The following is a 15,087-nucleotide window of genomic DNA, read 5'->3' as shown; positions in this document are numbered from 1 at the left end:
CCAAGTAAACCTTGAAAAGTCATCAACAATAACCATAACATATCTCTTACCACTTCTACTTTGGATTCTCATAGGACCACATAGATCCATATGAACAAGTTCCAAAGGTCTTTTGGTACTTACCATTTTCTTAGACTTAAAAGAAACTTGAGTCTGTTTTCCTCTAACACAAGCATCACACACTTTGTCATACAGGAACTTGATACATGGAAGTCCTTCCACTAGTTCCTTAGATCTCAATTTATCAAGTAAAGTAAAGCTTGCATGTCCAAATCTCTTGTGCCACAGTAAAGGATCATTCTCAATGACACTAAGACATGTTAAACTGCTATTAGGAACTTCGTTAAGATCAACAACATATGTGTTACCTTTACAAGTTCCTTCTAAGATGATGTTCCCAGTGTCATTGTGAATGATTCTGCACTTATTAGAAGTAAAGCTTATGGAGATACCTTTGTCACAAAATTGTGAAATACTCAACAAGTTGTGTTTGAGACCCTCGACCAAAAATACATTATCAATAGCATGGGAACTTGGCCTTCCTTCTTTGCCAATAGCAACTATATCTCCTATCATGTTATCACCAAAGGTCACAGTTCCACCATAATAGGCATCCAGTGAGAGAAATCTAGATTTGTCTCCAGTTATGTGCTTAGAACAACCACTGTCGAGGTACCAAGTGTTTTTCCCCCTCACTGGAACCTGCATGAGAAATGAAACATTAGGTTCAGAAACCCAGGTTTACTCTTTTTAATCCAAATCTGTTCTACATGTTTTTCATTTTTCTGTGTACTCTTTTCTTTCTTAGGACACTTAACTTGTTTGTGTCCAGTATTGCCACAGAAATAACAAACTATACTACTAGGCAGGTCAACATATTTCTTTTCCTTTTGGAACTTCTTTTTGAAACCCAAACCTTCTGTTCTTTTGGTTTGAGCTTTGGTGATCCAATCTAGAACTCTGTAATCTACAGGTTGTTTGCCTCTCCTGGCTTTCTCAAGTTCCCCCTCCAGTCTTGCCTTATCTGCTTTTATATCTTCCAAATCAGATTTTAGTTTTTCAAAATTCGGATATTGAGCAAGTGGAGGAACTTCAGAATCAGGAGCATTAAGACAGAGTTTCATCAAGGATAGTTCCACATTTAACATTATGTTATCATATTTCAACCTGTTTATAGTTTCTTTTAAATAATTATTATCATCAAATAGACTAAAGAATCTATATTGGATATCGAATTTCAAATTATCAACCCACTCGCTGTTTTCTTTAAAAGTAACCAAAGCTTCATCACTATTCTGTTTAGCTTTATGCAACTCTTTTAGTTCTTCTTGAATTTCTAAAACAACTAATATTAAGTTTTCTTTAGAGAAATGTCTAAGTTCTTTTTGAGAAAACCATACCTCAGATTCTAGCTCCTTCAGTTTTTCTTTTTCATCAATTTTGGCCATCAAACATAGATGGGTAGTTTCCTCTGGTGGTTATTCTTCCTCTTCCTCTGAATCTGAATCTCCCCAAGCAGCCAGCATGGCTTTTTTCACGTTGTCCTTGGTGAAGTAAGGTTTATAGACTCTTGACTCTTTGGATTGCTCCTTGCCCTTTGTCTTTCCTTTCTCACCATCTGGTAATGGACAATCTTTAATGAAGTAATCTTTTGAGCCACACTTGAAGCAAGTTATGTTTCTGGAACTTGCATATTTATTGTTCTTATCAAACTTCTTGTAGTGCATCATCCTTTTGAACTTTCTAACTATCATTGCCATTTCTTCCTCATCGGCTTCTGATTCCTCTGAGTCTTGGGCCTTAAGAGCAAGACTCTTGTTCTTGGAACTTTCAGAATTGGAACTCATATGTAGTTCATGAGTCATCAATGATCCAGCTAGTTGTTCCATGTTGAACTTTGTGAAGTCCTTGGCTTCCTGCATGGCAGTAACCTTTGAACTCCATCGTTCATCTTGTGGTAGACTCCTCAAGATCTTCCTAGCCTGTTCATCAATAGGAATGTGTCTGCCAAGGGAATTTAGTTCATTAATAATATCATTGAACCTAGTAAACATTTCCTCTATGGTTTCCTTTGATTACATTTCAAACCTATCATATCTAGACATCAACAAATCTATCTTAGAAAGTTTTACCTCATTTGTACCTTCATGAGTTACTTCTAGTAGATCCCAAATCTGTTTAGCAGCCTTGCATCCCATGATACGATTATGTTCATGAGGTCCAAGTCCACAGCGCAAATACTTTATAGCTAAAGTATTCAGTTCAAGTTTCTGATAATCTTCTTTATCATAATCAGAAATAGGTTTAGGAACTACCTCTTTCTTTTCATTGGTTACGGTTATTTCAAAATCACCGGTTTCAATGACACGCCAAACCTGGTAATTTTCTGCCTTAATAAAGATCTCCATCCTGTTCTTCCAGTAGGTGTAAAACTTACCATTTAACATGGGTGGACGTTGGGTAGAGTACCCTTCTTCAAGTTTCTCCTTGTAATTCATCTCTGCAGGAACTTACTCAGCAAAGTTATTCGCTTACACGACAGTACCTTTCTCTGATACCAATTGTTAGTTGAGACGATTAATACAAGAGGGGGGTGAATTGTATAGAGTTCCTAATGACTACTTTTTGCGGATAAATAAACAATGCATATAGGAACTTGCTAAAACACACAGATTTTACGAGGAAACCTTCCAGGGCCCAACTGGAAGTAAAACCTCGACCCTACGTTAGGGATTTCAAACACAAATCACTTCACTATAATAGGGCAAACACCAAGTTACAACCTATTAGACACGGACCTTTATTTCACAAGTTCCTCATTGAACTTGCTACTTGATAGGACCCTATCCTACCCAATCTAAGCACCACACTTAAATTCACTCATACCACCAAAGTACTACACGTACTGCCAAAGTATTACTACTCGTACCACCTAAGTACAAAAACTCACATATTCACCTAGAAGCCAATACAAAACTGTATATAAAACAAACTATAGATTCACCCAAATAACCCAACCAATACAAATATATGACACCTAGTATGATAGGTAAGCAATGCACGAAATACGAAACTAATATGACAAGTTAGAAGCTTGGTAAAATTACTTAATTATAGCACTGTGATTTCTCCACGCATAAACTCACAAAAACCTAAACTCATTTTGCTCTCTGCTATTTATACAAGTAACACTCTTATAGAAAGTAGGTTTTCTAAAAGATAAATAAGTTAACTTAACTTATCTTTAAACACGACTTTATGTAAATCCAGTGAGATGAAATCTTTTCCGAAAATAAGATTAAAAAGATATTTATTAAGAAGACTTATCTTTTTAACAAACCGATTTTAAAGAAAATAATCTTTTTAGAAAAATCTTTTCCTAAAACCTATCTTTTTTTTGTTTTCCATATTTATTTTATTTACCAAGCAAACTTATCACGTTTCTAATAAATTTCGTGCACTAACCTACTTAACATATTAACAATAATTTATTAGATAAAAACCTTAACTAAATATTATTGATGCGCCGCACTTTGATCAGGTAGATTACTTGGGCTCCAAGCATATTAAGTTCCACCAAAGAACTTAAACTGCTTGTCTTCAAGTTCCTGTTAGGGAACGTTCCTGTTAGGGAACTTAGTTCTTGTTAGAGGACTCTTCCTCTGATTTGTTTAATTAACTTCTTCAATAAAGATCTTCTTCATGTCTTCTTAGTTTCAGATGGTTCTTCAATCACCAAGATCAATCTTCACCTAGACTAATCACACACTAGAGAATCTTTATTAGTTGAGTTTGCTTTTAGTTCAAGTTCCTTATCATCAAAACCATTATGCTTCAACAGTTTTGCACCTTTATAACCTTTTTATAGGAAGGTGCCATGTAAGGTCGCCTCCTTGTGCCCAAGCATTTTAAAGCTTGGGGCTATTATGTTAGAAGTATTAAATTTTTTTACTGTTCGGGAGACCAAATAATTAAAGAGAAAACAAGCTAAAGTTAATTTTTTATATATATATATAGGATTATGTATGTAAAGTGTTGCCAATGAGTTTTCGAAAAACCATAAACCTCATTCGTACCTCCCTTAAATAGTATGTGGTATGGTTTAATGCGATGCTTTGGGTTACCTTCTAGTTCTTATGAAAGATTGACCACCAAAGGTCTGTTATAATTGGATCAAGATTAGTTAGGGGAGTGAGGATATTAAAAAAATTACTCATAAGAAGTGGGCAATTTAGCCTTAAAGCGGCCTCTACTAGATATTCTCATTAAAGTTTCATTACTAGGCAAATATGAACCTAATTACTAATTAGTTGATTTTATACATATACATACAAAAAGCCAAAAATATCTTTATTGTTACGAATATTGTTAATCTTATTAATTAATTTGTGAAAGAACAAAAATAAAATAAATTATCGCTTGCCCTTTTAAGTGATAAAACAATTAAATTGCTCCAATTCTAGTCTTATAAATGCAAGAATCTAAGTGAAAATAAATTAATTAATCCATTTAAAGAGGTAAAACAACACTATTTTTTTTATATAATTATCTAGATGAAAAAATTGTGGTGTAAGTGATCAAGAAACCTATCAATTTTCATTTTGTTAGTTAGACCTTTGATTCACCTAGCTTCTACGGGCTCCTCTTCCAATGGCTTTGAATATGATTAATTAGGTACGGAAGCGAGAGAAATTAAGATATTTAGGGTTTTAAAAAGCTTCAAGTATTATAGCATTTTTTTCATTGTGTTTTTGTATCTTTTTTATGTCCATTAATTTACTAATTTACCTAGGATTGTATTAGGAGTAGGAACTAGGCAGAGCTGTCTTAAACATTTTAGAGGCCCTGTTCTAACCCTAAAAATTGACCCTAATTAGAAGTACAATATTTTTCTAATGAACCTTGTCTTATTACAATGTATACACCAAAAACGTTTTTTTTTAATTGTAAAAATTAAAATCTCTCAAATGATTCAGCAAATAGTTCATAAAAAAAATAAAAAATTGTTTAGTGTTCAAAATAAAAAATTACAATATATACATCTTAGACCAGCATCAGAAACAGTCCGGACTCTAGATGTCCTTTTTAATTATTTACTCAATTTTAAGTGTTCAAGGATTGTGTAGTAGGCAAGTATCTAAGGGTTGCCACAAGTAATTTGGTGTGAATTGGAGTTTAAAGACTGAGTAGCATTACACTGATAGAATCATTTTACATCTCAACACATTCCAATAGTTCTACTAAGAGCTTCTTTGATCACCCCTTCTGATGCAAATGCTGCCTTCTAAAACTGAAATTTTAAAAAAAAAAAAAAAAAAAAAAAAAAAAAAAAAAAAAAAAAAAAAAAAAAATCAGCATTCGTTAAATTACCGACCTCATTTCAAGATATGTCTAGAGTGATCCTTATACATGAAAAGATATCCATCAAACGTTAGATTTAAGGAACACGGAGAGAATACCACTAAGAGTTGATGATTGAACTGAGTTAGTCTCCAAGTTAAGATTGTTTAGTACTTCCATAATACGAATCAATAAGCATTCCTCCATGGGCATTTTATTTTGATTAGAAACTCAAGCTTTTCTACACTTACCTCTATGTCAATGTCTAATGGCTGCAGAATTTCTGTTTGAATAGCCTTATTTGAATCTGGGTCAATTTCAATGATCTCAGAAGCCATACTCCTGTTATAATAATAATAATATATCAAATTTGTGGCTTTTAATGGGGATGTTGCATGTATATTAAATAATGGTAAAGGTGGGGAGTTCTTTCACTATTGAACAATGTTGAGCATAATTGACTTGATAAGTTCGCATAACAAAGCTTATTTCTGATTAAAGAAAACTAATGAACAAGTAGGTTATGAGGTGGTCCAATAATTAAATTATATGAAAACACATTATATTATTGTTTCATTCATCTACACCAATAAAATAGATTCTTATACTTCGGTAATTACAGAGCTTAAATAAATTGTTATTTACATGCAAAAGTGAGTTTATTAGCTTGTTTTTATTTACATTATTGCAGTTATTAACTATAGTAGTGTATGTTAAAATTATATCCATAAGTATATAGTAAGTGCAGCTATGTTTGTGACTTGTGTGTGTTTATTTTTATTTTTAACTTCTTAGTTTTTAGATATGGACCGAACTTGGATAACCACAAAAAAATTAGGGGATCCAGAATATGAAGCTGGAGTTATGGAATTTATTAAATTTTGTTTGGAAATTAAAATAATATTGAAGGGGGTGATAAATTGCCATGTCCTTGTCATCTTATGTATCACAAAGCTGATGTGATACTTAATCATTTGAGTAAAAGGCAATTTGATAGAACATATACTTGTTGGCATCATCATGGTGAAAAAAGTGAAGAAATTGCAAGCAAGGATGCTCAATGCCATAATATCGAGGAGGGTAATGAATTAGAAGACATGACAAGTCAATTCGTACAAAGAGTAGAAGATGATCCCAATGCAACGGAAGAAGCCTTTATATGAAGGGTGTAAGTACACAAAGCTATCGCTTCACTTAAGCTATCCAATTTGAAGGTGGGTCATAGTTGGACAAATAAGAGTTTTACATCATTACTTGAGTTCTTGATAGATGTGCTTCCATCTGATAATGTTTTGCCAAAGAATACATATAAGGCAAAAAAAAAACACATTATGCACAATGGGTTTGCGTTATGAAAAAATTCATGCATGTCCTAACGATTTCATACTTTATCGAAATGAAAATGAATAAGCAAAGAGTTGTCCAGAGTGTAATCTCTCAAGGTACAAGAAAAAGGAAGGAGTGACAGCTAAGGATTTTTGGTATTCCAATTATTCTTAGGTTTTAACAGATGTATTCATACCCAGTAGATGCAGAGAAGTTGACATGGCATAAATTTGGTCAGAAAAAGGATAGGTTACTTAGACACCCTGCTAACACACCACAATGGAGATTTATTGATGGAGAATTCCATGATTTTGGTAGTGAAGAACGAAACCTACGCCTTGGGTTGTAATTCATGGTATGAATCCATATAGTTCCCTTAGTAGCATCCATAATACATGGCCGGTCATGCTAGTGGCTTATAACTGACCTCCTTCCTCATGCATGAAAAGAAAGTACACTATGTTGTCAATGCTTATATCTGAATCTAAACAACCAGGAAATGACATTGATGTATATTTGGCACCTTTCATTGACGACTTATAGTTGTTGTGGGTAGAAGGTGTAGAAGTTTTGATGCTAATCGGAATGAAATGTTCATTTTAAGAGCAATGTTATTTTGCACCATATGGTAATCTTTCTGACTATTCTGTAAAAGGGGAAGTTGGTTGTCCTATATGCTAAGATGGTTGGAAAGGAAAATGGTTATCGACATCTAGGAAGACGGTCTTCTATGATCATCGTCCATTTATTCCTTTGGATCATAAGTATCGTAGAATGAAGAAAGCTTTTAATGGGGAACAAAATTTGTAAAGTCGCCCAAAAGTCTTTACTAGCCAAGAAGTATTTGAAAAGGTGAAAGACATTCAACTTAGTTTTGGCAAGTTAAAGAAAAATAAAGATGTCATTCCTAAGAAAGGGTAAAAGAAGTGTTGTGGTTTATGGCGTCATCCTTATTGGAGATTTATCTTTGTCCGACATTCTCTAGATATTATGCATATCGAAAAGAATGTGTTTTATAGTTTGATTGGCACACTATTGAATATCTCGGGGAAGACAAAAGATGGTGTTAACGATTGACTTCACTTGATGGAAATGAATATCAGAAATGATCTCCATGCCGTTGAGACTGGAAAACGGGACTATTTGCCACCTGTTGCTTATACATTGTCTAGGAAGGAGAAAGTTGAGCTTTGTGCATCCTTAGACAGAGCTAAAGTGCTACAGGGTTATTCTTCAAACATTTCTTCTCTTGTTTCAATGGAGAATTTGAAACTCGTGGGTTTAAAGTCTCACGACTGCCATGTTTTTATGCAAGATCTCTTACCTATTGCTATTCGTTTAATTTTGCCAAAAAATGTATGATATGTCATTATTAGGTTATGTCTTTTCTTTAAGGCAATTTACAGTAAAGTCATCAATCCAAAAGATTTGGATTCCTTGGAGACTGAAATTGCTGTTATTTTGTGCCAATTGGAGATGTACTTTTCCCAGGCTTTTTTTATATAATGATACATTTTCCAGTTCATTTGGTAAGGACATTATATTTTGTGGTCCCGTGCACAATAGAGCTCAATGGGCCTTCGAAAGGTAAATGAAAACTTATTAGGGATATATTAAGAATGCTTATTGACCTAAGGCTTGTATCGCTGAGAAATGCTTTATGAGTTAGCTATGGAATATTTCCTTGAAAGTTTAGGAGATATGAGGACAGTAGGGATTTCTACTTCTCAAATACAATGACACACTTGAGGGTAAGGGAACCATAGGTCGTAGAGAACTTGACATGTCTCCTGAAAAGTGGTACATGGTCCACACATATATTCCTTTCAATGAAGATGAAGTTGCACCGTATATTAATATACAAATGAATTTTTTGAAGATGCATAATTGAAAGGCTAGCTCCAAAGCTTTAGCTACTGAAAAAAGTAAAACATTTCATCTTTAGCTCAAGGATGAAGTAATGAAAGAGATCAAAAATTCCTCACAAACTATTTCTGACCGACTTAGGAGTTTAGCTATGGTCCTGATTTCTCTGCCTCATTTTTCTCTGGTAATGCCATTTATAAATACACTTTTTATACTAGGGACCAAGATGATAAAAGCACTATGCAAAATAGTGGGGTATGTGTTGAAGCTGAAGCAATGCATTTGTCTACTGCTAAAGATAATTGACCTATATATAGCAAACTGCAATACTATGGGGTAATTGAAGAGATATGTGAGTTGCATTATATGGGTTTTTTTATACCTATTTTTGGTTGCAAATGGGCTAACAATAATAACAATGTTGTATGCGATGGTTTAGGGAATACTACTATGAATCTCAACAAGATAGGTCATACAGAAGATCCATACATTTTGGCTAGTCAAGCTAATAAATAAGTGTTAAATTTATATGACTGACCCATGTGATAATCAGTTGTTGTCACACCAAAATCTCAATACGTTATTGATGACAATGATGGCAATATTTCTTATGAGGAGAGGTCTACCCCTAGTGAGGTACAAAATGTGGATGATAGCTAGTCTTGATGATACAACAACATATATACGTAGTGATCATGAAGAAGGGATTTGGCATGACAATGAAAATAGTAATGCTAATACCCGGCGTCGTACAGGTTATTATGCTACTACAAAATTTGGTTCTTGTGGTTCTTGTATTGAAATTTATAATTTGTTCTTGATATAGATTTTTGCAACAAATTCTTTATTTTATTTGATTTTAATGACACTTCTTAGCGATGATTTCTAATATATTTGTATGTTTGTAGGTTGATGTCGAAAAAGAGAAAGCAAGCAAGTGCTAATGAGGCCTCTGAAACTGGCGAGGCTGAAGAATTTGTTGAGTGTGAGAATTGAAGGTGTCGTACAATAGCTACAATAGTTGGAAAACAATTCTGAGTGGCGTAATTAATTAATTTTGTATTCACTTGCTATTTTTACTTGTTGCTGTCCAATATTGCTTGTTGTGCTTGTCCTACATTTTTGTGCCTCCTTGTGTAGACCCAAATTAGTGGTGTTGTGGGTGGGTTAGCCTAGTCCATTGCAGGTAGTTTACATCTTGAAATGTACCAAGTTATTTTTAAACAATACTCTCAGAAGCTTCTAAAGTAATGATGCCTGCTTGTCTTGTTCATTTTTCAATATTGTTATATCTGCATCAGCTTCTGTATTTCCCATGCACTTTTTAATTTTATCAATCAGAAGATCTATTGGAATGAGAGCAGAATTTAATTAGGCAAAAATACATTAGCAAACCAAAATTTCACTAGTCACAATTAATTTAGTAAAAGCAAGTCACAATCGATGGGCTTACAAAACATACAAGCTTGTTGATTTTCTGGAAGATAATCCTGCCACTTTGCTAATTATATTTTACCTAAACTTGTATGCTGATATGTAAGGAAGTACAGGAAGCTATTGTGCGTATGTATGCTAGGAACAAGCAGCATGCTACAGTTTCTACTGTTGCGTCTGCTGTTGTTTGGACTCCACCTGCCAGGGGTTATGAAAAAATTAAAGTGGATGCTGGAGTGCTAGGGGAACTGGGTTGTAGCTTCGAGGCTGTTATCTGAGGAGGGTATGGTCAGAGGTTGCTCTGTTGTCCAGTGTTGTGATAAGTGGGAAGTGAAGGTTGCTGAAGCCAAAGCTATCTGGTGGCGTTTACAACTTGCTAGAGAGGCTGGGCTGATGAAAATATTCATAGAGAATGATTCACCTTGAAAGGAGTCTCAGAAGGAAGGAGTTCGTTCCATTTAATCGTGGATGATATTCTAGTTTGTTTCGTTTAATAATTGATGATAATATTGATGTAGCTCCTTCTTATTTATCTATATAATTTATCCCTTGATAGGGTTCCTCAAAAAAAAAATTAAGACTACAGTCTAGCTTCCAGATAATGATCAAGTCTCATTAAAGCTTATTTATTCTAATTTAAGGTAATATTTGAATTATGCCAATAACTAATCATATTTATGCAAAAACCTTTGAAAATTGTGTAATAATTTGTTTGTACATTATTATATTGAAAGGAATTTAGTGACAAGAATCGAGAGAAGGCAAAAATGAATACTTCAAGATATTGAGGAGGTCGAAAAGGGTACTTGTATTATGAACAAGAGATTGTAAGTTTAGCAATGATTATTTTTATTCTTGTTGATTTTGTTTAAAGAATAACAGTAAATATATAATTAACGGATGACTTTTTGTTTTTAAATGGCATTTTGTTATCTATATTGTCAAGCTGCTGAATTTCAGAAACAAGGAGTGCAAGTTAGAGACGAGCCTCGACATTTGGTTTGGATAAGAGCTCATTCCAGACAAAAAGATGGTGTTATGACCTTTGACAATCCTGCCGATTTTGAAATAGCTCAAACAATTGTGAGTTTGTTTCTACTTTTGAATCAAATAAATTATTTGGCTATAATAGATTACATTGCCTTAATTTGGTTGCTTATTATTATTGATGTCAGAAAGCATTGGAGGCTCAAAAAATCCAAGGAGAAATTGAGACCACTGGCTGAAATGATATCTTAGCGAGAGCATTAAAGAATCTTGAACATGGTGGTTGTGTTAAGGGCGTTAGATCGAGTGTTACAAATAAGTTGTACTTTGGTTACAACAAACCAACACAACAAAGTCAATTGCAATCAGATCTTAAGTGTCTCAAATCAAAATTAGAAAATGTGGTTAACACTCAAAATTTGTTATTGTCTTACTTAATGTCAAGTGGTCAGGTTAACGCAGAGCAATTGAAAGAATTTGGTGTTTCAAATGGCAACCAAGTTGGCCATCAGTTAGCGGGTATCCAAGTTGGTGGATCTGGTGGTCAAGGTTTAGGTGGCCTTAGCTTGGGTCATGACCAATGCCTTCAAGGTCTTTGCTTTCAACTTGCCTCAGAGCAAAACAAAGTTACCCATCAGTTAGAAAGTATCCAAAAGGGTGGTTTTGGTGGTGAAGAGTTAGATGATCATTTAGATTGCTTTGGCTTTGGAGGTGACCAAAGGGTTCGAGGTTTCAACTTCCAAGAGTAGAATTTTCAAGTGTTTGAGGTTCAACCTGAGCCATACCATGTTGTGTGGCCTGAGGAGGAATATGTGCCAGAAAATGAGAATTTGGCAACGCATGTACTTAATAATGAACAAGACATTACTGGCCAACCATTTCCAAAGGTAACATTATTTCCTAATACTTATACTTCATTACACATTATGTGCAACATTTCCCAAAAATGGAAGCTACACATTATGTGCAACAAACTAAAACTTTCCTGTTTTAGTAAAAAATTTGAATAAAATTACCAACATACCCTTACTAAAATTCAAATAACACATTAAAACATATATTATTAAGTTATTGATAACTCTAATTAGTTTAATAATTTACACCTAATGCAACCCCAAACTAATCAGATTCATTCTTCCAACCCCAATCAACCCCTGTACTTCATTTCTCACCATCTCCTTCAACCATCTTCTTCATTCCACTATCACCATGGCAAACACCGTACCACCACCAAACCACCACCACCATTACCACCGTACCGATCTCCGATCCACTCTATCTTCATGTACCCATAAATTCCCCCTCTCTTTGTTCATCTCCCCTCGGGCCCTCAAATTCAACAACCACCTTCGTCGGAAGTCGCTGCCATTGTCATGCTTGTCACCATCTCCGCTTTCTCTCTCTTCTTTCTCCTTTTGTTTCATTCTTGTCACTAAAACTCAAATATGAAGGTTTTATGGTCAAATTTAACCATAAAAATTCTAGATCTAGAATTTTAGTGGTTAAATTTGACTAAATAAAGCTTTAATAGATGATAGAGTCGAGTTTCATGGTGTTCAATTGATGATGTGAAGGTAATAGTTTTTCATTTGTATTATTAGGGTTGGGTTTTTTGTAGGGTCGGGATTCATGGTGTTCGATTTTTCTGGTTGGAGGTGGTGGTTTTTGGGGTGGGTATGACTATTTAGGGAGGGTAAGGTGGGTATTTCGAGGTGGGTACGACAATTTCGAGATGGTGGGTGAGGTTTTATGGAAGGGTTTATTTGGTTATGGGTGGATCCTTGGTGGTTTACGAGGTGGGGCAGAAGTCGAGATCTTGGTGGTGGTGTGGTGGGTCTGTGGCTAAGGTGGTTTTCTTCGGTAGGGTGGGCTCTGAGCAGCCTGGTGCGCTGGGGGTGCGTGGGTGGCTCGATACGACGATCTGGCGGTGGTGTTGTGGGCGATCTAGTGGCCTGGTGGGTAGTGTTGTGGCGGGTTAGTGGCCTGGTGGGTGGTGGTGTGGCAGGCAAGTGGCCTGGTGGATGGTGGTGTGGGTTGAATTAATTAATCATCCACTTTACCCTAATCACATGCCCCTACTTTGTTAATTAGGCTTTTTTATTTTTTTCTTGGGAAATGTGTACACCTCTTTGTTGCACATAATGTGTAACAGAGGAAATATGTTTGATGTAAGTACATATACCTAGATTCTTCTGATGGTGTTAAATTATAGACTACTACATCTTATCAATCCACAAAAGGTTTATTAATACCATAATCCATAATCAGGGAGTTGATAGTCTTTGTTCCTTGGCAATTAAGAGTGACAAAGGGGTCAATATAGTTGCTATTGGAGAATTGTATGTTGAGATGGAAGAAGTTGTCAAGCATCATTTCAAGCCCATCCCAACTGGTCATTATCGAGTTTGTGTTAAAGAAGAAATCAACCCAAATGCACCTTTGCCATGTCCTGAAGGGGAGATAAAATTCATTTGTCAAACAAAGAATTATTATTTAATATGGCCTTCTCACTTGTTTTTTCCTATAAAGAAGGTAAAATTCAGTTTTAAATTATAATTATCTGTCACAATATATAATACGATCATTCTTTTTTTTTTTGCTGATTTTTTTTCTTGCGATTATATGACATGACAAGGCTGATAAGCAAGTCACTAAGGAAATCACTGCACCATCTCCACACTCGCCATCATCACAATCACCATGCACTCGAAAGTACACAATAACTCATGCTGATAAGTTGAAATTAACCTGTAATTTGGTTTGAGTATTTTAGGATGTGGCTATTGCAATGAAAACGAGCGGTAAAACCAAATCTTTTACAGTTTCAGCTAGAGTGTTTCAAAATGAGCAATGTGTTACCCTTGACTATGAAGAAATGCTTGACTGGTGCTTCCAAAGAGAGATCAAATAGTCACACGTGTCAATTTTAATGATATAAGTGTTGTATCCTTCGCCATTTTTAGTTAAAATTTATAACGATTTTTTATTAATGAGCTAATAATTTTTAATAAATATTTGATATGCAAGGCATATGAGTGAGATTGTTCATACATAAGGTATCTCAGGGTTGTATGGATTTTGTAATTGCAACTATCTATGCCCTTATACTCCAACTGTGGAAAAAGACGATGATCGATGTGACTATTTAGCTAGGCTCTTTTTCGTGTAATGATGCCAAAAAATCAGCTCTTCTTTGCCCCGTATTATGAGGAGTAAGTGCATGAGTCATTTACACATTTTTATTTTATATTAATTTTATTTCTAATTCCTTTTAAACATTCATTATTGTATTATTGTTTTAATCAATGTATTGGACATTGGATGTTGGTTGTTATTTGTCCATGGGTTGGTTTGGTGCATTGGCTAGATCCCGCGGGAGTAAAAGATGAACCTCTCAATTAAATTTGCTCAAACAATAATCAACAAGTAGATTACTTATTTTGTTACATGTTAACTTCTTTTTATCAAAGTATTTTAATACTATTACTCTAATATTTTGATAATTACTTAGGGCAATGATCAATTTTAGCGCAAAACATCGAAAGGATATCATAAAAATAAAGAAGAAAACTTACATTAAATGAATAAGCATAGAGGTATTTTATCTTAAATTTAATTTTGCAATGCTTAGTGCATACTATATGTTAATAATACATTATATAACTAGGTGTTTAATTTATCCCCCCCCCCCCCTTTGGTTTGTATTAGTGTCCTCGTCAAGCTAAAGGCTCTATTGATAGTGGATATTACGTTTGTCGCTATATTATTGAGACAATTGAATCTAGGCAAATGATCATCCCGACAAGGTACGACATCTAGTTTGAATGCATTTTGAGTAGCTGATGCACACATGCATCTTGCAAATTTTATATGTTGTATGCAAACCAACCTTGTGAGCAGGGGTATGAACTTTTACACTTCTGGGTTTTGAATTCAGCCTTGTGTGTATCAAGCTTAAATGTTTTTCCCTACTAGAATGATAATGCTTAATGGCTTCTGATGCAAGAGTTTTTGCTCACTACTTTATTTGCGCACTAACTTTAGGAAGTTCTCCTTTATCTCTTTTTGGAAAGGAGGCTTATGTCCTTCTGCATTTGCATGCTTATGAGGATACCTTGCTACTCTTTCATCAAA

At 34.6% G+C, this 15,087-nt stretch overlaps 1 long non-coding RNA gene across 1 annotated transcript; it reads left to right on the top strand.

The window, feature by feature from the left end:
* The first annotated feature begins 10,717 nt into the window (after window positions 1-10,717).
* Window positions 10,718-13,551, top strand: LOC110722144. The gene is made up of 3 exons (XR_002511544.1): window positions 10,718-11,049; window positions 11,142-11,840; window positions 13,222-13,551. It is a non-coding gene; the product is annotated as an uncharacterized LOC110722144 (long non-coding RNA).
* The last annotated feature ends 1,536 nt before the right edge of the window (window positions 13,552-15,087 follow it).

The sequence above is a fragment of the Chenopodium quinoa genome, unplaced genomic scaffold (assembly GCF_001683475.1).
Source record: "Chenopodium quinoa cultivar QQ74 unplaced genomic scaffold, ASM168347v1, whole genome shotgun sequence".
NCBI classification, from domain to species: domain Eukaryota; kingdom Viridiplantae; phylum Streptophyta; class Magnoliopsida; order Caryophyllales; family Amaranthaceae; genus Chenopodium; species Chenopodium quinoa.
Note: the sequence above shows the minus strand (reverse complement) of the source record. Positions and strands in the feature narration are given on the sequence as shown.